At 42.2% G+C, this 26,681-nt stretch overlaps 1 protein-coding gene and 1 pseudogene across 1 annotated transcript in view; both read left to right on the plus strand.

Moving 5' to 3' along the window:
* Positions 1 to 26,681, plus strand: part of HABP4 (hyaluronan binding protein 4) — an 87,313-nt gene that overhangs the window by 16,483 nt on the left and 44,149 nt on the right. The gene's annotated exons all lie outside the window — the stretch shown is intronic.
* Positions 15,736 to 16,609, plus strand: LOC143654224 (inhibitor of growth protein 5 pseudogene; annotated as a pseudogene).

A 26,681-nucleotide genomic window follows, 5' to 3' on the forward strand; every position in this document is an offset into this window, starting at 1 on the left:
TTGTTGAGTTGAACAATCTCTTTATAAATTCTGGATACTAGACCTTTATCTGATATGTCATTTCCAAATATTGTCTCCCATTGTGTAGGCTGTCTTTTTACTTTCTTGATGAAGTTCTTTGATGCACAAAAGTGTTTAATTTTGAGGAGCTCCCATTTATTTTTCTTTCTTCAGTGCTCTTGCTTTAGGTTTAAGGTCCATAAAACCGCCTCCAATTGTAAGTTTCATAAGATATCTCCCTACATTTTCCTCTAACTGTTTTATGGTCTTAGACCTAATGTTTAGATCTTTGATCCATTTTGAGTTAACTTTTGTATAGGGTGTGAGATACGGGTCCTCTTTCATTCTTTTGCATATGGATATCCAGTTCTCTAGGCACCATTTATTGAAGAGACTGTTCTGTCCCAGGTGAATTGGCTTGACTGCCTTATCAAAGATCAAATGTCCATAGATGAGAGGGTCTATATCTGAGCACTCTATTCGATTCCATTGGTCGATATATCTATCTTTATGCCAATACCATGCTGTTTTGACCACTGTGGCTTCATAAAGTCCGGCAGCGTGAGACCTCCAGTTTCGTTTTTTTTTCCTCAAGATACTTTTAGCAATTCGGGGCACCCTGCCCTTCCAGATAAATTTGCTTATTGGTTTTTCTATTTCTGAAAAATAAGTTGTTGAGATTTTGATTGGTATTGCATTGAATCTGTAAATCAATTTAGGTAGGAGTGACATCTTAACTATATTTAATCTTCCAATCCATGAACACGGTATGTCCTTCCATCTATTTAGGTCTTCTGTGATTTCTTTTAACAGTTTTTTGTAGTTTTCTTTGTATAGGTCTTTTGTCTCTTTAGTTAAATTTATTCCTAGGTATTTTATTCTTTTAGTTGCAATTCTAAATGGAATTCGTTTCTTGATTCCTCCCTCAGCTTGTTCATTGCTGGTGTATAGAAATGCTACAGATTTTTGAATGTTGATCTTGTAACCTGCTACTTTGCTGTACTCATTTATTAGCTCTAGTAGTTTTGTTGTGGATTTTTCCGGGTTTTCGACGTATAGTATCATATCGTCTGCAAACAGTGATAGTTTTACTTCTTCCTTTCCAATTTTGATGCCGGGTATTTCTTTTTCTTGTCTAATTGCTCTGGCTAGAACCTCCAACATGATGTTGAATAACAGTGGTAATAATGGACATCCCTGTCTTGTTCCTGATCTTAGGGGAAAGTTTTCAATTTTTCCCCATTGAGGATGATATTAGCTGTGGGTTTTTCATATATTCCCTCTATCATTTTAAGGAAGTTCCCTTGTATTCCTATCCTTTGAAGTGTTTTCAACAGGAAAGGATGTGGAATCTTGTCAAATGCCTTCTCTGCATCAATTGAGATGATCATGTGATTTTTCTGCTTTGATTTGTTGATATGGTGTATTACATTAATTGATTTTCTTATGTTGAACCATCCTTGCATACCTGGGATGAATCCTACTTGGTCATGATGTATAATTCTTTTAATGTGTTGCTGGATTCGATTTGCTAGAATTTTGTTGAGGATTTTTGCATCTATATTCATTAGAGAGATTGGTCTGTAGTTTTCTTTTTTTGTAATATCTTTGCCTGGTTTTGGTATGAGGGTGATGTTGGCTTCATAGAATGAATTAGGTAGCTTTCCCTCCACTTCGATTTTTTTGAAGAGTTTGAGGAGAGTTGGTACTAATTCTTTCTGGAATGTTTGGTAGAATTCACATGTGAAGCTGTCTGGTCCTGGACTTTTCTTTTTGGGAAGCTTTTGAATGACTGATTCAATTTCTTTACTTGTGATTGGTTTGTTGAGGTCATCTATTTCTTCTTGAGTCAAAGTTGGTTGTTCATGCCTTTCTAGGAACTTGTCCATTTCATCTACATTGTTGTATTTATTAGCATAAAGTTGTTCATAGTATCCTGTTATTACCTGCTTTATTTCTGTGAGGTCAGTGGTTATGTCTCATCTTCCATTTCTGATCTTATTTATTTGCGTCCTCTCTCTTCTTCTTTTTGTCAATCTTGCCAGGGGCCCATCAATCTTGTTGATTTTTTCATAGAACCAACTTCTGGTCTTATTGATTTTCTCTATTGTTTTCATGTTCTCAATTTCATTTATTTCTGCTCTAATCTTTGTTATTTCTTTCCTTTTGCTTGCTTTGGGGTTAGTTTGCTGATCTTTCTCCAGTTCTTCCAAGTGGACAGTTAATTCCCGAATTTTTGCCCTTTCTTCTTTTTTGATATAGGCATTTAGGGCAATAAATTTCCCTCTTAGCACTGCCTTTGCTGCATCCCATAAGTTTTGATATGTTTTCATTTTCATTCGCCTCGAGATATTTACTGATTTCTCTTGTAATTTCTTCCTTGACCCACTGGTTGTTTAAGAGTGTGTTGTTGAGCCTCCACGTATTTGTGAATTTTCTGGCACTCTGTCTATTATTGATTTCCAACTTCATTCCTTTATGATCTGAGAAAGTGTTGTGTATGATTTCAATCTTTTTAAATTTGTTGAGACTTGCTTTGTGACCCAGCATATGGTCTGTCTTTGAGAATGATCGATGAGCACTTGAGAAAAAGGTGTATCCTGTTGTTGTGGGGTGTAATGTCCTATAAATGTCTGTTAAGTCTAGCTCATTTATTGTAATATTCAAATTCTCTGTTTCTTTATTGATCCTCTGTCTAGATGTTCTGTCCATTGATGAGAGTGGGGAATTGAAGTCTCCAACTATTATGGTAGATGTGTCTATTTCCCTTTTCAGTATTTGCAGTGTTTGCCTCACATATTTTGGGGCATTCTGGTTCGGTGCATAAATATTTATGATTGTTATGCCTTCTTGTTGAATTGTTCCTTTTATTAGTAGATAGTATCCTTCTTTGTCTCTTTTAACTGTTTTACATTTGAAGTTTAATTTGTTGGATATTAGTATAGCTACTCCTGCTCTCTTCTGGTTGTTATCTGCATGAAATATCTTTTCCCAACCTTTCACTTTCAACCTATGTTTATCTTTGGTTCTAAGATGTGTTTCCTGTAGACAGCATATAGAAGGATCCTGTTTTTTAATCCATTTTGCCAGTCTATGTCTTTTGATTGGGGAGTTCAGTCCATTAACATTTAGTGTTATTACTGTTTGGGTAGTACTTTCCTCTACCATTTTGCCTTTTGTATTTTATATGTCATATCTAATTTTCCTTCTTTCTACACTCTTCTCCACACCTCTCTCTTCTGTCTTTTTGTGTCTGTCTCTAATACTCCTTTAGTATTTCTTGCAGAGCTGGTCTCTTGGTCACAAATTCTCTCAATGACTTTTTGTCTGAAAATGTTTTAATTTCTCCCTCATTTTTGAAGGATAGTTTTGCTGAATATAGAATTCTTGGTTGGCAGTTTTTCTCTTTTAGCAATTTAAATATATCATCCCACTGTCTTCTCGCCTGCATGGTTTCTGCTGAGAAATGTACACATAGTCTTTTTGGGTTTCCCTTGTATGTGATGGATTGCTTTTCTCTTGCTGCTTTCAAGATCCTCTCTTTCTCTTTGACCTCTGGCATTCTGACTAGTAAGTGTCTTGGAGAACGTCTGTTTGGCTCTATTCTCTTTGGGGTGCGCTGCACTTCTTGGATCTGTAATTTTAGGTCTTTCATAAGAGTTGGGAAATTTTCAGTGATAATATCTTGCATTAGTTTTTCTCCTCCTTTTCCCTTCTCTTCTCCTTCCGGGACACCCACAACACGTATATTTGTGTGCTTCATATTATCATTCAATTACCTGAGTCCTTGCTCATATTTTTCCATTCTTTTCCCTATAGTTTCTTGGGTTTTTTTGGATTTCAGATGTTCCATCCTCCAGTTTACTAATCCTAACCTCTGTGTCTTGAAATCTGCCATTGTAGGTTTCCATTGTTTTTTTCATCTCTTCTACTGTATCTTTCATTCCCATAAGTTCTGTGATTTGTTTTTTCAGGCTTTCCATTTCTTCTTTTTGTTCATTCCTTGCCTTCTTCATGTCCTCCCTCAATTTATTGATTTGGTTTTTGAAGAGGTTTTCCATTTCTGTTCGTATATTCAGAATTAGTTGTCTCAGCTCCTGTATCTCATTTGAACTATTGGTTTGTTCCTTTGACTGGCCCATATCTTCAATTTTCCTGGTGTGATTTGTTATTTTTTTGCTGGCATCTAGACATTTAATTACCTTAATTAGTTTATTCTGGAGATTGCTTTCACTTCTCTTACCTAGGGTTTTCTTGCTAGATGAGTTTGTTGTCTGTCTGTTCTTTGACCTTCAGTTCAGCTTTTTCTGGGCCTCTAGCTTAAGTGTTGTTTAACAGAGGGTAATTTTTCTTTTTTTGTTTCTTGTCCTGCTTGTAAGGTGCCTTTTCCCTCCCCACCCTTAGGAGGGTCTACATAGGTATTACAGACTCCAGCCAGGTTTTCCTGGACTAAACTGGCCTCCTTTCGGGGGAAGGCATCACATGCGTCAGTTTTCCCTGAGGGTGAGGCCCAGCAGGTTTAAAGACTTTCCTGTGAAGTCTCTGGGCTCTGTTTTTCTTATCCTGCCCAGTATGTAGCGTTTGTCTGTCTGCAGGTCCCACCAGCAAAAGATGTTGTGGCTCCTTTAACTTTGGAAGTCTCTCCCTGCTGGGGGCGTGGTGGAGACAGAGGAAAGGTTGTAGGCTGGTTTTAATGGCTTCAAATTGCCAAGCCCTGGGGTCTGAATTCCTTGAGAGAGGGATTCCACCTAAGTTGGGCTTCACCCCTCCCCTGAGGAAGGCACACGTGGGAGATAGCCCTGAAAGCAGTCTGTTTCTGCCTATTCCTGGGGCAGTTGCAGCCCAAGTAGTCCCACCACTGAATCCAGAGGCAGCCAAGCCTCCGTAGAAACAGCCACAAAAACCTGTTTCATCCCCTTTCCTCTTTTTCAGTTAGCCCAATAAGTGACCTCCGCCTTGACCAGTTTCGCCTGAGCTGGGGGCCTATTTTTAGTAGTCAGAATTTGTTTATTAATGCCACAGTTGGTGTTTGGTTGGGCTCAGTCCCTGCTCCTGTTAGAGTCTCTTTCCTTTCCCTCCCAGAAGCCGCCTGTGGGGGAGGGGCACCGGGCGCCGCGGCTTGGGGAACTCACTGTTCTGGAGACTCGCAGCCGGTCCAGCTGGTCCAGACTGGGGTATGCTGTGTGTCTGGTCACTATCGTGGCTCTGGGAGCTGTTCTGTATTGTTTCTGGTTATTTAGTAGTAGTTCTGGAGGACGAACTAAAACGTACACATTGCTAAGCTGCCATCTTGGCCCCTCCCCTAATCTATTTTGAGTTGGGTTTTGTGTATAGTATAGGTAGGGATCCACCTTCATTCTTTTGCATATGAACATCCAGTTTTCCCAGCACCCATGGTGAAGAGACTGTTCTTTCCCAATTGAGTGGATTCGTACCCTTACCAAAAATCAGTTGGGGACTTCCAGAGAGATGGCGGAATAGGATAGGCTAAGTTCATCCCTGCTCCAAGGAACAGCTAAAGAAGTGACAGAAAAACGAGGACAGCAATTGCAGAGTATGATACCACATAGAGAGGTCCTGATGAAAAAGCTGAGGAATTGAGATGCAGAGAACAAGATGAATGGGCTTCATGGGATTCCACTGGGGAAAAGAGGTCATACAAGAGAGTGCCTGCCACTGCAGCTATCTTGGAGTATCAGCCCCATCAGCTCCGCAGCCTTGAGCTCCCTTGAACCCAGAAGCCAATAAACTAGCTTTTGCTTCTCATAGAGACCATCCAGCTAGTGCACAGAGCCTTCCTCTCCCCTTTCCATATGGAAGCCCAGAGCCCTCAGGAGTGCACAGACAGAGAGGCAGACACTAGGAAGCAAGCCAGGCCATGCCCTGTGACCACCGCATTCCCACGCCCCCCTGTGCCCCACCCCCCATGTACTACACCCTGCGCAGTCACATCCTGCATTCCACCCCCCTGTGCCCCTTGCACATGTACAACCATATGTGCATGCACCTGTGCCCGCACCCCCAACCCTGATCACGCATGTACCTGCCTCCCTCCATATACCTACCCCCAACACACCTGTGTGTCCACATACCCACACTGCCCCCCCATACCCCACCTCCTGCCATACCCTCCCTCTGCATACCCCACACTATTACCCTGCCTGTGCTGTACCCCACCCCCATACCCCATGCCCTGCACCCCATACCCCCAAGCATCCACCCCATGCCCATCCTATGCTAAGTCCTACACCACCATACTCTGTGCTCCCATTTCCCATACACCCATGCATCGTGCCATGGTCTACACTTCCAGGTTGGCTGTGGTAGGGGCAGCTGATATACCCAGTCCCACAACCCAAGGTCCTAGCCAGAGACAGGGGACCATCAGCCCCAGGATTGGCAGCTTTCATCACACACTGGACCAGTAGAGCTGGCTGGAATTAGTGGGTTTCCACCTAGCTCACCTGGCTGATGTAGTCAGAGAGGAGTGGGCCTCAGGGGAAGAGGAGACCCCAGAGCAGCATCAGCTGGGAAGAAGTGATAGGTACAGTCTGGTAAACTGTCCAGCTTCAAGCAGATCCTCAAGTAGAGTTGCATCCCCTGCGTAAGGTCTTGGCTTTGGTTTGGTGGGGAATTACTGATGAACTAAGTGCAACACTTAGTTCTTTGAAAAAAAAAATCCATAAAATCGATGAATTCCTAGCTAAGCTGACAAAGGAAAAAAGAGAGAGGATGCAAATAAATTCAGAAGTGAGAGGGGAGTTGTTACCATGGACCCTGAATAAATAAATAAAGTCTTACGAAGGTACCGCGAGCAACTATACACTAGCAAACTAGTTAACTTAGTTGAAATGGAAAAGATTCCTAGAAACACACAAACAGGCTACACTGACTCAAGAAGAAATAGAAGATCTCAACAAACAAAAATCACAAGTAAAGAGATTCAATCAGTCATCAAAAATCTTCCTACAGGTCTTTGTGGAAGAAAAGGAAATGTCTTCAGATAGAGTATGGTGGCGAAGGCATGTCTATACACTTAGTCTGGCTTGTGTGATGTGTGAATAAAACTATTTAAAAATGAACAGAGAGAAGTGCTGGAGAAAATATGGAGAAAGAGATGTTCCTATTCACTGTTGGTAGGGAAATGAGAGGTACAACTCCTGGAAGGCAGTGTGGTGGTTCCACAGGAGGCTAGGGCTGGGGTTACCATATGATCCTGAAAACCTATTGCTCAGTATATACCTAGAGGAACTGAATGTGGAGACAGGAATAGACATTTGCTCACGGGTGTTTATGGCTGCAGTGTTCCTGATCCACAATGAATGGAGGTGGCCTAAGGGTACAACAGTTGAGGAATGGAAAGGGGAACTATGGTGTATGCATACAATGGACTACTGAGTGGCCACAAGAAGGAATGATGTGAGCCATGCAACTAGGTCAGTGAACCTTAAGAACTGTATGTTGAGTGAAATGTCAGGAAAAAAAGACGAATATTATCATGCCTCACTCATATAGACTAATATAAAAATTTGGTGAACTAAATCAGGAGCTTGGATTATAAAGTTGATGCTTATTGTAAAGGGTCCTAGATTATAAGCTCTTACAATAGTCACATCTACTCATGAGGTGTAACTATTCTAAATTCTGAGGTACTGAGCTATTTGTATATAACATGGCTGGTCCCAGGAACTTTGGGTTTTTATGTACACCTGGGACTCAGAGTTAGAGCTCTGAAGTTAAGAAAGTGAGCAGTACCCCATACAGGAACTGTTTAAAAAGTTGAAAAAGGGATCAGACTTCAACTAGAGATATGAATGAAGCTGATCTGGATAGGACTAAGGTATACTGGAAGACTGTGTAAAGGATGATATTGTCCATATTTTAAAACCTCAACTTCTGTGTGAGACTGATTATTTGGTGCAAAACTTATATTTTGGGAAGGGCATTTCCTAATTTAACTTTTATGGTCAGTTTAGTTGAACAGCCTAAGCACATGGAATCTTGAATAGGGCGTGAGATTTTGTTGGTTTGTCCAGAGCATACAATTATGGTTTGCCCATAAATTCCAGAGCAACTCGGACAATGAATAAAGAAATATTTGCAAAGTCCTCGTGGGGGAATAGGGAGAAAGGAGGAAATACTCAACTTCCCCATTTGGAGAATTTCTAATATTCTTGCAAGCAGTGGGGTCAACCAGATCAATAGGCTGAGCCCTTGATCTTTAGGATTTTCCCCTATGAAACTTCTTATGCATGATACAGATATCCCTTTTCAGTTTAAGGTGTATTGGAGTAGCTAGAGGGAGGTATACCTGAAACTGTTGAGCTGTGTTCCAGTAGCCTAGATTCTTGAAGATGATTGTATATAGATATACAAACCAAAAAAGATTTACAGTGTAACTGTGTGATTGTGAGAATCTTGTGTCTGATGCTCCTTATATCCAGGGTGTTCTAGTTTGCTAGCTGCCAGAATGCAATAATACCAGAAATGGAATGGCTTTTAAAAAGGGACTTTAAGTTGCTAGTTTACAATTCTAAAGCTCTGAAAATGCCCCAATTAAAGCAAGTCTATAAAAATGTCCAAATTAAGGCACTAACGAGAGGTTAGCTTCACTCAAGAAAAGCCAATGAAGTTCAGGGTTTCTCTCTCAACTGGAAAGGCACATGGCAAACATGGCAATGTCTGCTAGCTGCCTCTCCAGGCTTCTTGTTTCATGAAGCTCCCCCAGGGGCGTTTTCCTTCTTCATCTCCAAAGGTCTCTGGCTGTGAGGGCTCTTGTGGTTCTTGTGGCTCTAAAAGAGACTTTCTCCAAAATGTTTCCTCTTTTAAAGGATTTCATAAACTTATCAAGACCCACCTGGAATGGCTGGGGTCACATCTCCCTCTAATTAATGCCTACAACTGAGCAAGCCACATCTCCATGGGGATAATCTAATCAAGTTGCCACCCTAAACTGCTAAATAGGGAATAAAAGAAACTGCTGTCTTCACATGATGGGATTAGAATTAAACCACGTTTTTCCTAGGGTTCATAATCCTTTCAAAGCAGCACACACAGGGTATGGGCAGATGAGTAAAAAATATGAATAAAAATAAATAAATAATAGGGCAGATAAAGGGTAAAATAAATTGGGTTGGTGAAAACTAGTGATCATTTAGAGGGAGGGGTAAGGTGTATGATATGTATGAGTTTTTTCTTTTCTCTTTTTATTTCTTTTTCTGGAGTGATGCAAATGTTCTAAAAAATGATCATGGTGATGAATAAACAGCTATGTGCTGATATTGTGAGCCATTGATTGTGCACCATGTATAGAAAGTATGTGTGTGAAGATTTCTCAATTAAAAAAAAAAATCTTCCTACAAAGAAAAGCCCAGGGTCAGATGGATTCACAGGGAAATTTTATCAAACATTCCAAAAAGAACTAACATTCCTGCTCAAACTCTTCAAAAAAATTGAGGAAAAAAAGACTACCTAACTCATTTTATGAAGGTAACATCACTCTAATTCCAAAATTGGGTAAAGATGCTAAAAGTTCCAATCTCCCTAATGACTATAGATGCAAAAATCTCAACAAAATACTAGCAAATTAAATCCAATGGCGCATTGAAAGAATTCTACACCTCAGCCAAGTGGGGTTGAAATGTAAGGGTGTTTAAACACAAAAAAATCGATCAATGTAATAAATAGCATATTGACAAATCAAAAGGGAAAAGAACCACGTGATCATCTCGATTGATACAGAAAAAGCATTTGAAAAAATTCAGCATCCTTTTCTGATAAAAACATTTCAAAAGGATAGGAATCAAAGGAAACTTCCTCAGTATGATAAAGGGCATATATACGAAAAACCCATAGCCAGCTTCAAACTTTGTGATGAGAGATTGAAAGCCTTACTTCTAAGTCGGGAAGAAGACAAGGAAACCCTCTGCCACCACTGTTATTCAGCATTGTACTAGAAGTTCTAACTAGAGCAATAAGTCAAGAAAAAGATATAAAAAGCATTGAGATCGGAAAAGAAGTAAACTTTCATTATTTGCGGTTAACATGATACCATACTTGGAAAATCCTGAAAAATCTATACAAAGCTGCTTGAGCTCAGAAACAAATTCAGCAAAGTGGTGGGATACAAGATTAGTGTGTAAAAATCAATAATGTTTCTTGTACACAAGTAATGACCTAACTGAGGAGACAATTAAGGAAAAAAATCCATTCAAAGTAGCAACTACAAGAATCAAGTATCTAGGCATAAACTTAACCAGGGATGTAAAAACACACTAAACTATATAACATTGTTAAGAGAAATCAAAGAAAATTTAAATAAGTGGAAAGACATTCCCTACTCATGGATAGGAATGTCAATTCTACCCAAATTGAGCTACAGATTCAATGCAATACCAATCAAAATTCCAACAACGTACTTTAAAGGCTTGGAAAAGCTAGTTCAAATTCATTTGGAATGGAAAGAGACCTTGAATAGCTAAAAATATCCTAAAAAAAGAAGAACGAAGTGGGAGGATTGCACTTCCTGATTTTAGAGCTTATTATTATAAAGCCACAGCGGTCAAAACAGCATGGTACTGGCACAAAAATAGAAGTATTGACCAATGGAATTGAATCAAGAGTGCAGAAATAGACCACCAAATCTATTGTCACTTGATCTTTTACAAGGCCCCCAAATCCACTGAACGGGGACAAAATAGTCTTTTCAATAAATAGGTGTGGGAGAACTGGCTATTAGTAGCCAGAAGAATAAAAGAGGACCCTTACCTTATACCCAATACAAGAAATTAATTCAGTTTGGATCAAAGACCTAAATATAAGAGTGAGTCCCATAAAACTCTTAGAAGAAAATATAGGGAAACATCTTCAAAACCTAGTAATAGGAGATAGCTTCCTAAACTTGACACTCAAAGCACAAGCAGCAAAAGAAAAAGTAGATAAATGGGAGCTCCTAAAAATCAAATGCTTCTGCACCTCAAAAGACTTTGTCAAAAAGATGAAGAGGCAGCCAACTTAATGGGAAAAAATATATGGAAATCGTGTATCGGATAAAGGTTTGATATCCTGTATACAAAAAGAAATTATGCAACTCAACAACAAAAGAATAAGCAACCCAGTTACAAAGTGGGCTAAAGATATGAAAAGACATTTTTCTGGAGAGCAAATACAGATGGCTAAAAAGCACATGCAGAGATGCTCATTCTCATTAGCTATAAGGGAAATGCAGATCAAGACTGCAATGAAATACTACTACACATCTGTAAGAATGGCTGCTATTAAATAAACAGTAAACTACAAATGTTGGAGAGAATGTGGAGAAATTGGGACGCTTATGCACTGCTGGTGGGAATGTACAATGGTACAGCCGCTATGGAAGGCAATCTGGCAGTTCCTTAGAAAACCAAGGATCGAGTTGCTCTAGGACTCAGCAATAGCACTGCTCAGTATATACCCAGAAGATCTGAAAGCAGAGACGCAAACAGACATTTACATAACCAATGTTTATAGCAGCACTACTCACAATTGCCAAAAGATGGAAACAATCCGAGTGCCCATCAAAAGATGAGTAGATAAAATGTGGTATATACATATGATGGAATCTTATGCAGCAGTAAGCAAAATGAAGTCCTGAAGCATGTGACGACATGGATGAACTTTGAGGACATTAGGCTAAATGAAATAAGTCAGACATAAAAGGATAGATACTGTATGATTTAACTATTATAACCTTGGTAAAGGTAAACTCAGAGGCTTGTAATAGAGAATATAGGGGACATAGAGATACATGGAAGCTAGAGATGGGTGAACAGTTGGGCAATAAGGTTGAACTTAAATGTAAGGGAATGCGTAAAAGCCACGGCAGTTCATTAGTGGGTCTATGAGCAGGATTGCCGTATTGAAGGTGAACGTGACTGAAAGGGGTTTTGTAGACCCAGGTGCCCCACCAATTAACACTACAAATATAAATAAGTTCTTGCTTGAACTACTTCAAAAGTATGACTTATGTACAAAGAGTAAATAATAGAGGGGTATAGGGGAAAAATTACTGTTGCATGCTGTGCGCTATGTTTAACAGGAAGCCATCAACAATACCACAGCAATACCGGGGTAAATAATTGGGGGGTAGGATAAGAATTAAGGGGAGATTTGAATTTTCTGTTTGGTGAGGGTGTGTTTAGCAGCTATTTTTCTCTTAGTGATGACAATTGTCTAAAATTGTGAGTGTTAATGATTATAGAGCCAAGGAGGATAATGTGAGACATGCATTGTCGACTTTGGATATTATCCATGATGCCTAATGGGTGGAGGTGGCTGAAGAATACATTGACCGAGAAGTAGAATGGTGAATTGTGGTGTTTGGATATTTGGGGGCTTCAGAAAGGAATGATGTCATGAGGCATGCAACTCGGTGAATGAACCTGGGGGACATTATATACACGATGCAAAATAAGCCAGAAACAAAAGAACAAATATCGTATGGTCCCTTTTAGAAAATACTTATAAGAAAATTGGGGCCTAGATTGTAAGCTCTTACAGCATTCACATTTAGTCCAGAGCTGTAATTGCTATTTCTAGATTTTGAGATGCTGTGCTGTGTATGTATAACCAGATATTTCCCTGAAACTTTTGGTAACTGTGTGATACCTAAGACTCAGAGTTGGAGTCCTGCAGGTCTGAAAGTCATCATTAGTACATACAACTGTTAAGCCAAAAAAGAGACCGGGTTTCAAATGGAGATAAGAATGAAGTGATCAGGTAGGGACATAGGTAAATCAGAATACAAAGGTAAGGAGGTCATTGTGTTTTAGAACTTCACCTAATATATGAAACCAAAGGAGGGGATGTTTATTTCGTCCAAAACCTAAACTTTCTGTAGCACATCTAATCTCTTTGGCCAGTTCAGTTAAAAAACCTGAAACCCATGGAGCCTAGAATTGGAAATGAGGTCTCGCAATTCTGTATAGCTTAATATATTCCCGAGTATCTTGGGCAGATAATTAAAAAGTATTGACAAACTCCCTTGAGGGACTGGAGAAAAAATATACAACTATTAAACTTTCCCTCCTGGGAAATCCCTGATAGTCTTTCAAACATTAGGAACTCCCAAGTTAATAGGCCAATCCCTTGATCCTGAGTCTTTTCTTATGAAACTTATTTCTGAAATGGAGAAGCTAAGCCTACCTATAATTATGCCTTAGAGTTACTTCCAGAGAAATTCTGTTGTTCAGACATGGCCTCTATCTCTCTAAGCCCAAGTCCCCCCTACATGGAATATGACGTCCAGGGGTATAAGTCTCCCTGCCAGTGTGGAACATGAATCCCAAGGATGAGACTCTCTCTGACACTGTGGGATCAACAATGCCTTCCTGACCAAAATGGAAAAGAAATGTAACAAAATAACGTATCAGTGGTTGAGAGAGTTCAAATTGAGTCCAGAGGCTATTCTGGAGGTTACTTTTTTTTTATTATTAATTAAAGAAAAAAAAGAAATTAACACAACATTTAGAAATCATTCCATTCTACATATGCAATCAGTAATTCTTAACATCATCACATAGATGCATGATCATCATTTCTTAGTACATTTGCATCGATTTAGGAAAAGAACTAGCAAAACAACAGAAAAAGATATAGAATGTTAATATAGAGAAAAAATAATAATAATTAAAAAAAGACACAAACAAACAAACAAAAAACTATAGCTCAGATGCAGCTTCATTCAGTGTTTTAACATAATTACATTACAATTAGGTATTATTGTGCTGTCCATTTTTGAGTTTTTGTATCTAGTCCTGTTGCACAGTCTGTATCCCTTCAGCTCCAATTACCCATTATCTTACCCTGTTTCTACCTCCTGCTGGACTCTGTTACCAATGACATATTCCAAGTTTATTCTCGAATGTCCGTTCACATCACTGGGACCATACAATATTTGTCCTTTAGTTTTTGGCTAGACTCACTCAGCGTAATGTTCTCTAGGTCCATCCATGTTATTACATGCTTCATAAGTTTATCCTGTCTTAAAGCTGCATAATATTCCATCGTATGTATATACCACAGTTTGTTTAGCCACTCGTCTGTTGATGGACATTTTGGCTGTTTCCATCTCTTTGCAATTGTAAATAACGCTGCTATAAACATTGGTGTGCAAATGTCCGTTTGTGTCTTTGCCCTTAAGTCTTTTGAGTAGATACCCAGCAATGGTATTGCTGGGTCATATGGCAATTCTATATTCAGTTTTTTGAGGAACCACCAAACTGCCTTCCACAGTGGTTGCACCATTTGACATTCCCACCAACAGTGGATAAGTGTGCCTCTTTCACCACATCCTCTCCAGCACTTGTCATTTTCTGTTTTGTTGATAATGGCCATTCTGGTGGGTGTGAGATGATATCTCATTGTGGTTTTGATTTGCATTTCTCTAATGGCCAGGGACATTGAGCATCTCTTCATGTGCCTTTTGGCCATTTGTATTTCCTCTTCTGGTAGGTGTCTGTTCAAGTCTTTTTCCCATTTTGTAATTGGGTTGGCTGTCTTTTTGTTGTTGAGTTGAACAATCTCTTTATAAATTCTGGATACTAGACCTTTATCTGATATGTCGTTTCCAAATATTGTCTCCCATTGTGTAGGCTGTCTTTCTACTTTCTTGATGAAGTTCTTTGATGCACAAAAGTGTTTAATTTTGAGGAGCTCCCATTTATTTATTTCCTTCTTCAGTGCTCTTGCTTTAGGTTTAAGGTCCATAAAACCGCCTCCAATTGTAAGTTTCATAAGATATCTCCCTACATTTTCCTCTAACTGTTTTATGGTCTTAGACCTAATGTTTAGATCTTTGATCCATTTTGGGTTAACTTTTGTGTAGGGTGTGAGATATGGGTCTTCTTTCATTCTTTTGCATATGGATATCCAGTTCTCTAGGCACCATTTATTGAAGAGACTGTTCTGTCCCAGGTGAGTTGGCTTGACTGCCTTATCAAAGATCAAATGTCCATAGATGAGAGGGTCTATATCTGAGCACTCTATTCGATTCCATTGGTCGATATATCTATCTTTATGCCAATATCATGCTGTTTTGACCACTGTGGCTTCATAATATGCCTTAAAGTCCAGCAGCGTGAGACCTTCTGGAGGTTACTTTTACACAAGCTTTAACTAGATACTGCTATTTTTCCATGGTTTGCCAAATGTCAACCAAAACTATTCCTTTCAGTCTTAAAAGAACACCTAGAGCTCTAAGATTCTACAAAAATTGCGTGCTGTATGATTACTTTCCAGAAACTTGCAACCTCCAGGTGGGTTCCTAGTTCTGATGAGACCTGAATCCCAGAGGGGCTAGCCTCTCTAAAAACATCAAATGGTTCCATCCCCCTATCCTATATTATCAACAGCCCTTTCCAACATGAAAAAGTTAGAATGGGCGTAGCCCAATACCTCTAAAGATTGGGAGAAGGATCAAAGGAGGAGGAGGAGTTATAACAGAGGAGATGAGATTTAACAAATGAATATGACTGCTGAATCATTATATGGATATTTCTTTTAGTGTCCATCGTCTTGGAGCAGCTAGAAGGAAAAACCTAAAAGTGTGGAACTGTAACTCATACCAGACTCTGAAATCTGTTCTATCACTGCTGGTTACACTGTAGTTTGAAATTTATTGCTTTTTTGTATATATATTATATTTCACAAAAAGAAAATGTTTAAAAAAATCAATTGGCCAAGAGCCCCAGCTTGGCCATGGAGGAAGATGGAGACTGCCATGTACCTGGACTCGAGAATCTTCCCTGCGAACTTCACAGGAACTTCCAGCTGAAGCAGGAGCTGGGCCAGAGGACAGCAGATAAGAAGGCAGAGATTGACATCCTGGCTGCAGAGTACATCTCAACTGTTAAGACCCTCTCTCCTGACCAGCCTGTGGAGCATCTTCAGAAGATCCAGAGGGCCTGCAGCAGGTGCAGGGAGTACAGCAACGACAAGGTACAGCTGGCCATGCTGACCTACGAGATGGTAGACAGGTACGTTCGAAGGCTTGATGCGAACCTGGCATGCTTCGAAGCTGATCTGAAGCATAAGATGGAGGGCAGTGACTTTGAGAGTTCTGGAGGACGTGGATTAAAAAAAGGTCAGGGTCAGAAAGAAAAAAGAGGCTCTTGGGGTCAGGGCGGGGGCACATCAGAAGAGAACACTCACAAGAAAAAGAAGCATAAAGGAGGGTCAGAGTTCACTGACGCCATTCTGTCGGTGCCCCCTTCAGACGTGCTGGACATGCCAGTGGACCCCAACGAGCCCACGTGCTGCCTGTGCCACCAGGTGTCCTACGGGGAGATGATTGGCTGCGACAACCCTGTCTCATCGAGTGGTTTCACTTTGCTTGTGTGGACCTTACCACGAAACCGAAAGGAAAATGGTTCTGTCCATGGTGTTGTCCAGGAGAAGACAAAGAAGGAAGGAAGGAAGGAAGAGCTCACGTGCCCTGGAAAATAGCAAATTAATATATTCTTTTATTAATGTTGCAATATTTTATCATCTTCTTAAAATTACCTTGTTTCTATTGGTATTTAATAATTCAGTGGTCAGTTGTAATTCTTGGGATTTCAAAATAAACAAAGAAACCAGCCCAAATCTGTTTTGCACAGAGGATGCTTGCATGGGAATTGCCAAGGTGGCTTTGTACCCATGACTGTTTGATGCAGATTTTGCACCAGGGCAGTCACCCCTGTGTACCAAGGCGGCACAGGTGGGCTGCCACGAGACAGCGCACGGCGTGGGGCCCTAACGTTTTAACATGGTTCACTGCCATTCCTTCACAATTCTGGGTGTAAAATTTTGTGTTGTTTTGTTTGTAGTTTTGTAAAACTGGTTCGTACAGCCTGGGTCCCACATTTTTCCCTAGCTCGTGAGTAGAGCTGCCATCACCTAGCATGGTGCATGTGTGCATGCGGGTCAGGCTCAGACCTTGCCCTGGCGTAGCCTTCGTGGCTCTGCTCCGATCTGACACCAGGGACCGTGGGCTCCCGGTAAGCGTGGCGCTTCTGTGTCCTGAAGGACAAGGCTCTGCTTCTGTGGGCGCTGCCCTGTTAGGCTGCATCCCAGCCCTCCCCTCGGTGGGGTCTGCCTGGAGGAGGTGGCTGTCTGCTGGCTGTGGCTGCCTGGGCCATGTACTGACACCAGCAGACCCTGATGGCCTGCTCAGGTTCCATTCCTCTGGGAATCCCTGACATTTTTACTGTGAAGATGAGATTAGTGTCTGAGTGTGCGATAGTGGAGCTGAGGTATATATGAAGTGAATCTCCTATGACCTGATTGTGAAACTCTGTCTGCTGCCCCACGCTAGGTCAGCAGCTTCTGTCCAAGGGGACTAGTAGTGTGTGTTTTGATTGATGGATTTATTGTGATACAGTAACAGTTCTGAAATAAAATGAGAGGCAGGGCTGTATTTTCTACTTAAATCAGCATTCACCAAACCAATTCAGCACAGTCTTTTTGGGGAGTAATCGGAAATCGTAAGCATCTACTCTATCGAGACACCTTTGTGATGGCCCCTAAAGTGAAGCTCCGATGACCAGAGACCTTCCACATGTGTCTCACCAGCCCATAGGGTGACTGCAAAGAGAAGGAAGCATGTCTTTGTCTTCAAGCCAGATAAAGAAACTCACGAGATTGAATTGAGAGAAGAAATGTCCAACTTAAGAAGAATCTGTTATTTTCTTTATAAGGAGGGTCATCTGGAGGTATATGCTTGTAACCTTCTGATCGCCAAGGTGTGCTGGTTTGAAATGATGTATGGACCCTAGAAAAGCCATGTTTTAATCCTAATCCCACTTTGTAAAGGCAGTCGCTTCTTCTAATCCCTGTTCAATGCTGAATTTTTGAAACTATAATTAGATCATCTCCCCGGAGATGTGTGTCCGCAGCCGTCTCGTTCGGCTTCTGATCCCCGGCCGGCGAAGGGAACAGGAGGGGAGAAAGAGACAGGCGCAGGCAAACCGACTCGAGTGATAAACATGGGTTCGAGGCACGTAACGGTTGTGAGCACAGACCTTTACTGGAGTTAAGCTTGCATTCTCTGTTACAGGTTCCACGCGGGCCTAAGCACCCCGCGGGGAGACAACCTCTATGCGGCCGTCAGGTACGGCTCCCTGTGGGTCGTCTCCACCCACCCTGTCCGGGTAACCTCTTATATACTGTGCCCAAACCCAATAGGTTAGTGCCACGTATACAGAGGTGATTGGAAGATAGGGTTGGTGGGCGCGTGCGTCATACGCGGAAACAGGATGCGGGCGCCATCTTGACTCACTCGATGGGCGGGGGGAACTCTAGAGCAGGCCGCAGCGTGTCCACTAGGCCAGACCCGGGAGGCGGCTCTCCACATCTCCCCCTTTTTTATTATTTTTTGGTCCGTAGACCCTTTCTTAGACCCAGTGTCTCCATTGATGAGTGAGCTCCCGTGAGCTTGATTAGCCCACTACTTGTTTTGGTGCTTTGGGGAGTCTGGACTAGGCTTGCTAGGCACCAACCAGAATGCACTCCTCATATAGAGACCGGAGAGCCCGTGAACTGGAAACCACGTGACTCTCCCTGCAGTGCTTCGCCTCGCAACTGGGCTAAGCGGGGCTCAGGAGAGCGGCAACCAGAGTCGAGAGTGTCACTAGATGTCTCTGTGCAATGGCCGGAGTCTAGTCTGGCCAGGACCGTGACTCTGCCTTAGAGATCATCCTTTAGACAAAAATTATGACTTCTGGTGCCGCCTTTTACACCCGGGACACGGCCATGGGCTTTGCAGCAGATCCTGTTTTCGAGCGCCCCGCCTTGAGTGGCCGTGATGGGCCACGCAGTGGGGGGGAGGACAGGGCTACGGTGCGGGTGTCGCCAGGGGCATCAGGGGCAAGTGACATAGCCAACATAGTGGTGACGCGTAGCTGTTGCTGCGTCTGGAACAAGCGTTCTAACAAACATTTAACAATGAGCAGAGTTACTAAGAGTCCCACTGCTAAAAGAATCCAAGTGGTCAACCTGGGCCAAGAGAACCATGAGGTGACTTGGTCCCACAGTAGCTCGTAGTGGGAAAAGTGGGGTTAAAGCTAGTTTCTCTTCTACTCGGTCGGAGGGTCACTTGCACTGTTGTTGTCATCTTTTCGGTCGTCGCCATCATCAGTAGGGCTGGAGACCGGGCCTGATGGTTCAGGTCGAAAGCTTGCTGACTTGTCGGGCAGCAGTTTCTCGGCGCCCCCGGGCGGTGTCACGGTTCTCACCAGTCTTTCCGGAACCCACACAGGTTGACGTCCTGGTTCCTGGGGAAAAGCACAAACAGAGCCTCTGGCCCAGCTGAGCACTGGGTCAGGGCCTTGCCATTGTCCTGACAGGACATCCTTCCATCGGACTAGACCTCTATGTGGAGGGAATGATGTGGCCCTTTTTTAACTGATCTGACACTAGAGTGTGTAATGCTGAGAGTTTTTCCTGTGATAATGGCCACTGAGGCACCCACACCGGGGTACTGGTCTTCCATTTTAGTTTTATAGGTGTGGGTGGGAATCTCCCCTCAGTGGCCCCTAGGAAAAACCCAGGCCTCGTCTGTCAGAATTGGAGACAGCTTGTATAGGCCTTGCGCGCCCGTGCAATGAGGCTCCTAAGCCTTTGCCGGGGACATATCCCATTCCTTTTAACAAGCGCTTAGAAGTTGGAGAGCAGCCACTGTAATTACCTGATTCGGCCACCAGAGGGAGCCCGTGGTGAGGGTTTTTGGCGAGATCACCAAAACCATTCACCGGAAGCCGCCGCGCCCCTGCAGCAGGCGCTGGCGGGGCGGAAGGCTGCGTGGGTGAGACAGGGGGCCTCCCCCAATCGATCAGCGGAGGCGCGTCTGCACCCTCGGTCTCATCACCATCTGACTCTGAGTCAGAGCTGTCTGAACTATCGCTTGACTCTGGCGGCTTGCCTTTACGGGAGCCGTCCGCAGACGAAACTGACTGAGTTTCTTGGAGCGCGTGCCGTGCCTGCAGCAGGGCGGAAGACGGACTGAGGCCTGAAGTAGACTCTGCCTCAGGGCAAGCACGGACGGTTTCCCAGATAGGGACCAGGATCGGGTCCATACAAAGGCCCGTCCGGCGCGCCCGTTCTATGTCATTACCAAGTTTCAGCCAAGAAGGCAGCCTAAGGCTCCCGGAGTGGGCGAACCAAGGTGCAAAAGCAGCAACATCGTCTAAGAACCGCAGGAGGGAACTCTTCCTAACCGAGATACCCCGCTGCTTCAAAAGGGTTTTTAAAGGGGGTAATAAAGGTGAACTTCCTGACTGCCCCATGCTTGCAGTCGGCACTGTACTTTAACCAATCGGGGAGCTCTCCCGATTCACTGGGGCTACCTGAACGCCCATAGCCCTTAACTCTCACGTAATAAGAAGTACTCACCTTCTCGCGGTGATCAAGCGCGGGAAGTCCGCTGCGAACTCAAGAAGCACGTCCTCACCAGCTCGGGGAAAGGCAGCAGAAGGGTTCCCCGTACAGGCCACCACTTGTCCGCAGCCGTCTCGTTCGGCTTCTGATCCCCGGCCGGCGAAGGGAACAGGAGGGGAGAAAGAGACAGGCGCAGGCAAACCGACTCGAGTGATAAACATGGGTTCGAGGCACGTAACGGTTGTGAGCACAGACCTTTACTGGAGTTAAGCTTGCATTCTCTGTTACAGGTTCCACGCGGGCCTAAGCACCCCGCGGGGAGACAACCTCTATGCGGCCGTCAGGTACGGCTCCCTGTGGGTCGTCTCCACCCACCCTGTCCGGGTAACCTCTTATATACTGTGCCCAAACCCAATAGGTTAGTGCCACGTATACAGAGGTGATTGGAAGATAGGGTTGGTGGGCGCGTGCGTCATACGCGGAAACAGGATGCGGGCGCCATCTTGACTCACTCGATGGGCGGGGGGAACTCTAGAGCAGGCCGCAGCGTGTCCACTAGGCCAGACCCGGGAGGCGGCTCTCCACAGATGTGATTTAATCAAGAGTGGTTGTTAAGCTGGATTAGGTGACAGCATGTCTCCATCCATTTGGGTGGGTCTTGATTAGTTTCTGAGCTCCTATAAAAGAGAAAACATTTTAGAGAATGAGGGAGATTTAGAGAGAGCAGAACGACATAGCCACGAGAAGCAGAGTCCACCAGCCAGTGACCTTTGGAAATGAAGAAGGAAAATGCCTCCCGGGGAGCTTCATGAAACAGGAAGCCAGGAGAGGAAGGTAGCATATGACACTGTGTTTGCCACGTGCCTTTCCAGATGCGAGATTAACCCTGACCATGTTCGCCATGTGCCTTCTCACGTGAGGGAGAAATCCTCAACTTCATCAGCCTTCTTGAACCAAGGTATCTTTCCCTGGGTGCCTTTGATTGGACATTTCTTTAGCCTAGTTTTAATCGGGACATTTTCTCAGCCTTAGAACTGTAAACTAGCAACTTATTAAATTCCCATTTTCAAAAGCCATTCCATTTCTGGTGTATTGCATTCCGACAGCTAGCAAACTAGAACATGAGGAGAGGAAATAAAGAAGAAAGAACCTTGGGAGGCTCTGCATACTCGTTGGGGGCCCCTCTCCACAAAGGAAGTTACTGTCCAGTGAATGGCAGTGAGAACACCAAAGAGCAGCCACAGTCAGCACGGGCCTTGGTTTGTGATTCTCATTTTCTGGCAATTCTTAAACCACCCAGGATATTTCTGGAGAGGGAGCCATGGAGTGGGACTTACTCTCAAAGAAAAGACAGCTGTCGGCCTATTAGGTGTCCTGACCCTTCCCAGGTTTGGGTGTCCGGCAGCTAAGGTAGAGGCTCAGGGCTGCTGTAGCTCATCCTTGTCGGGTCCCTGGGCCCAAAGGAGCTTTCTAGAACTGACTCCTCCTTATAGCTCAGAATGAAAAGGGGCTGAGGGCCTGCACACCCGCCCATCAACCTTGGCTACAAAACAAGAGATGATTTCTGATTCAGCAGCTTAGCTTTTTTTGTTAGCACAGGTGTTTAAAGATTGTGGGGAATGAATTGTGGAGGATTTTTTTTCCTTCACTCTTAAAGTTTTTGTGGAAGGAGATCGGTAAGTACAATAAGTGTTTGATAAGACAATGAATGATGACTCTTTAGAAGCTAATTTAATATTTGTGCTTTATCTTTGAATAAGTTGTGTCCAATGTTATCACTGAAAAAAAGATGTATTTGTTGATGTAAGTTTTGACGAATGATTGGTTTGATTGTCATTTAAATTCTTCTTGCTAATCTCACGAGAATGATGATTGACTCCTGTATCTTAAGCACCGTGCTTAAAATAAGATGATGTCCTGCTTTTTGCTGTGTGATATACTGTGTTGGTTTTTAAGTTTCTGTGCTTCTCTGTTTCTAGTGTTTATTTTTGCCAGTTAAAATAATATCAACAAAATAATACGCATACAGCTTTGGAAAAAACACAGAAACATGAGCAGAGTAGGAAGATTCCCTAGAACATTCTTTGGAGCCTAAATGAATGCCACTCCTGGTTGTCATCTGTTTGAGAGTAGAAAAGACACTTAGGAATGGTTGTTGGGTTGATAAAAAATGTTCTGTGGAATTGGTCCTGGCTCCAGCCCTGGGATTGCTCTGGAAGGCTTGGCCCTTTCCTTCTGACTTAGGTGTTTAGTCTCAGTCCACCCCTCCCCTCCATACCTGCCAGGGTCCAGGCTGTGGTGCCTGCTCATCCTGCTGATCAGTATGGCACCTGGTAGAGCCAGTGGAGAGTTCTGGGCTCCATCTGGAGGGTTTTCACTCTTGCAGCCTTCTCTGAACCCAGGACATTGGAGTCTTAATGGCTGTGGGGTTTCCTTGTAAGGGAAGAAATATTTTGTTCAGAGGAAATGCGGAAACAGTTTCCTTGCTCTGAGTGCTGCACTATCAGAGTCAGCAATGTGAAGAAAACTCTCTAGTTATCCTATAGATGAAAACGTGCTATGTAACAACAATTTCTTAAACTGAGTCCTCCATCTGTGAGTGTCACAGGTGGAGCTGCTGGCTGGGGCACAGACCCTGAGCTGAAGCCTGTTTCCTGGTCGCCCTCTGGCCCAGGTGGGGCTGGACTCCCTGTGGGTTCTAACCATGAGCCTGGGAGTGACCAGCCCCAGCATCATGCAGCCTGCCCGGAGCAGCAGAGGCCAAAGGAGCTGGTGGGTGGATCAGCTGCCCTGGGACACAGCACTCCCTCAGCCCACGTTCTGCCTCCTGTGTCCCTCGCAGCCCTTTGGCAGGGACCCTTCTGAGAAGTGCTGTCTGCCTGGGGTCTTTGTGGTGTCAGGGAAAGTGAGGAGGGACGTGTACTATTGGCAACAGTGATTTGAAGGGCTCCTAAATGTTTGGTGAGCAGTGACTAGTCTTCATTACCTATGCTGAGAGGAGTTATAAAGCAAGGTGACATCTCAGGAAAAATGTTCTCCTTCAGCAGAGTTCCTAGAAGTTTTTCTTCATAGATAACATGTCTTGTGGTGTTCAGCTACACTGTGCTCATCCAAAAAGATGATGCAGCTTTAACATGAATGTTACATATTATTTTCAAGGAATTATGATCTATGTCCCCTTTGTAAATGAAAGATAATATTGTAGATCTTTTTATTAAATAATGTAAAGATGTGTATCTGTATTTTGGGATCATGTTATAGATTATGGATATATTGTTTAATAAATAAAATATTTTTTTGAGCAACAAAAAATAACAATTGGCCAAAAATGTGAGGGTTGGTTTTTGAACTCTCAGTTTACTTCCATTGGTTTAGATGTCTGTCCCTGTGCCAGTGCCAGGCTGTTTTGATTACTGTGGCTTTGTAATAAGTTTTAAGATTTGAAAATGAGTCCTCCAGTTTTGTTCTTTTTCAAGATACTTTGGCTATTCAAGGCCTCTTAACCTTCCATATAGATTTTATGATTGGCTTTTCCATTTCTGTAAAGAAAGCTGTTGGAATTTGGTTGGATTGCCTTGAACCTGTTGCTTTGGGTAGAATTGACATCTTAACAATATTTAGTCTTGCAATCCATGAACATAAAATGCCTTCCATTTATTTAGGTCAACTTTGATTTATTTTTGCAGTGTTTTGTAGTATTTTCTGTACAAGTCCTTTACATCCTTGTTTAGATTTATCCCTAGATATTTCATTCTGTTAGTTGCTATTATAAGTGGAATTTTTCCTTTATTTCTTCTTCAGATTGATCATCACTGGTATATAGAAGCAGTACTGATTTTTGTGTGTTGAACTTTTACCCCACCATTTGCTGAATTTGTTAGCTCTAGCAGCTTTGTTGGGAATTTTTCAGGATTTTCTGTTTATAAAATGTCATTTGTAAATAGGGAAAGTTTCACTTTTTCCTTTCTAATTTGAATGCAGTGTTTGGTAAAATTTTTCTTGCCTAATTGCTCTGGCTAGAACTTCCAGTACAATATTGAATAACCATGGTGACAGTGGGCATCCTTGTTTTGTTCCTGGTCTTAGAGAGAGAGCTTTCAGTCTTTCATCATTCAGTAGGGTGTTAGTTGTGGGTTTTTCATATATACCCTTTATCATGTTGAGGAAGCTTCCTTCTATTCCTAGTATTCTAAGTGTTTTCATCAAGAATGGGTGCTGGATTTTGTCAAATACCTTTTCTCTGGCAATTGAGATGATCGTGGTGGTCCCCCCTTCCTTGTGTCTCATTGATTTTCGTGTGTTGAATCACCCTTGCATACTTCAGATAACTCCCACTTGATCATTGTGTATAAATCTTTTATTGTGCTATTGGGTTTGGTTTGCTGATATTTTGTTGAGGATTTCTGCATCTGTATTCATAAGAGATATTGGCCTGTAATTTTCTTTTCTTATAGTATTTTTATCTACTTTACTTGAGTATGATGTTGGCCTGTAGAATGAATTAGGGAGTGTTCGTGCTTCAGTTTTTTGGAAGAGTTTGTGCAGAATTGGTGTTCATTCTTCTTGCATCTTTGGTAAAATGCAAAAGTCAAGTCATCTTGTCCTGTGCTTTGCTTTTTTGGAGATTTTTTAGTGGGGGAGATTTTTTGTGGGGGAAGATTTTTGATTACTGATTCCTTCTCTTTACTAGGTATCAATTTGTTGAGATCTTCTATTTCTTCTTTTTTTTTTTTAAACATAACAGCATACAAACATGAATATTCTTATCATATGATCATTCCATTCTTGGTATATGATCAGTAACTCACAATATCGTCACATAATTGTGTATTCATCCCCATGATCATTTCCTAGAATATTTGCATCAATTCAGAAAAAGAAAAAAGAAAAAACTCATACATACCAGACCCCTTACCCCCCCTCTCATTGACTGCTGGTATTTCTATCTACCCAATATATTCTAGCCTTTGTTTCCCCTATTTTTTTTTGTATACCCCTTACCACTCCCTTTCATTGATCACTAGCATTTCAATCTACTAAATTTACTTTAACATTTCTTCCTCCATTATTTATTTTTAATCCATATGTTTTATTCATCTGTCCATACCATAGATAAAAGGAGCATCAAACACAAGGTTTTCACAATCAGTCACGTTGCAAAAACTATATCATTATACAATCATCTTCAAGAAACATGGCTACTGGAACACAGCTCTACATTTTCAGGCACTTCCCTCCAGCCTCTCCAATATACCTTAACTAAAAAGGTGGTATCTACATAATACATAAGAATAACCTCCAGGATAACCTCTTGACTCTGTTTGAAATCTCCCAGCCATTGACACATTGTTTTGTCTCATTTCTCTCTTCCCCCTTTTGGTTGAGAAGGTTTTCTCAATCCCTTGAAGCTGAGTCCCAGCTCATTCTAGGATTTCTGTCCTACATTGCCAGGAAGGTTTACACCCCTGGGAGTCATGTCCCGTAGAGAGGTGGAGGGCAGTGAGTTTGCTTGTCCTTTTGGCTGAGAGAGAGAGAGAGGCCACATCTGAGCAACAAAAGAGGTTCTCTGGGGGTGACTCTTAGGCCTAATTTTAAGTAAGTTTAGCCTATCCTTTTCAGGGATAAGTTTCATAGGAACAAACCCCAAGATTGAGGGCTTGGCCTATTGCTTTGGTTATCCCCACTGCTTACGAGAATATCAGGAATTCTCCACATGAGGGAGTTAAATTTTCCCCCTTTCTCACCATTCCCCCAAGGGGACTTTAAAAATACTTTTTTATTCACTGTTTAGATCACTCTGGGATTTATTGGAGCATCACTCTGGACAAACCTATAAACTCATGCCCTACTCAAGGTTCCATGTACTATGTTGTTCAATTAAACTGTCCACATACATTATATTAGGAACTGTACTAATCAAAATATAAACTTTGTACCAAATAAATATTTTTTGCTTTAGTCTCACACATAACTTAAAGTTTAAAAATATGAATTACCATCTATTTTCAACACCCTGCAATATTGACATTCCTTTGTTCTTCCTTATGCAAAAACATTTTTTTAATTTGTACATTTAGTCACTATCATTGTACACTGTAGGCATTCCTAGATTACACCATCTCAGTCTATATTGTCTGTCTTTCCTCTGGTTTCATTTGTGCCCCCAGCTCTCCTCCCCTATCATTCTCACATTCAACTTCATTCAGTGTATTAACATTATTGTATTACAGTTAGGTAGTACTGTACTATCCACTTCTGAATTTTTACAATCAGTCCTGTTGCACAATCTG

The sequence above is a fragment of the Tamandua tetradactyla genome, chromosome 2, assembly GCF_023851605.1.
Source record: "Tamandua tetradactyla isolate mTamTet1 chromosome 2, mTamTet1.pri, whole genome shotgun sequence".
Taxonomy (NCBI): domain Eukaryota; kingdom Metazoa; phylum Chordata; class Mammalia; order Pilosa; family Myrmecophagidae; genus Tamandua; species Tamandua tetradactyla.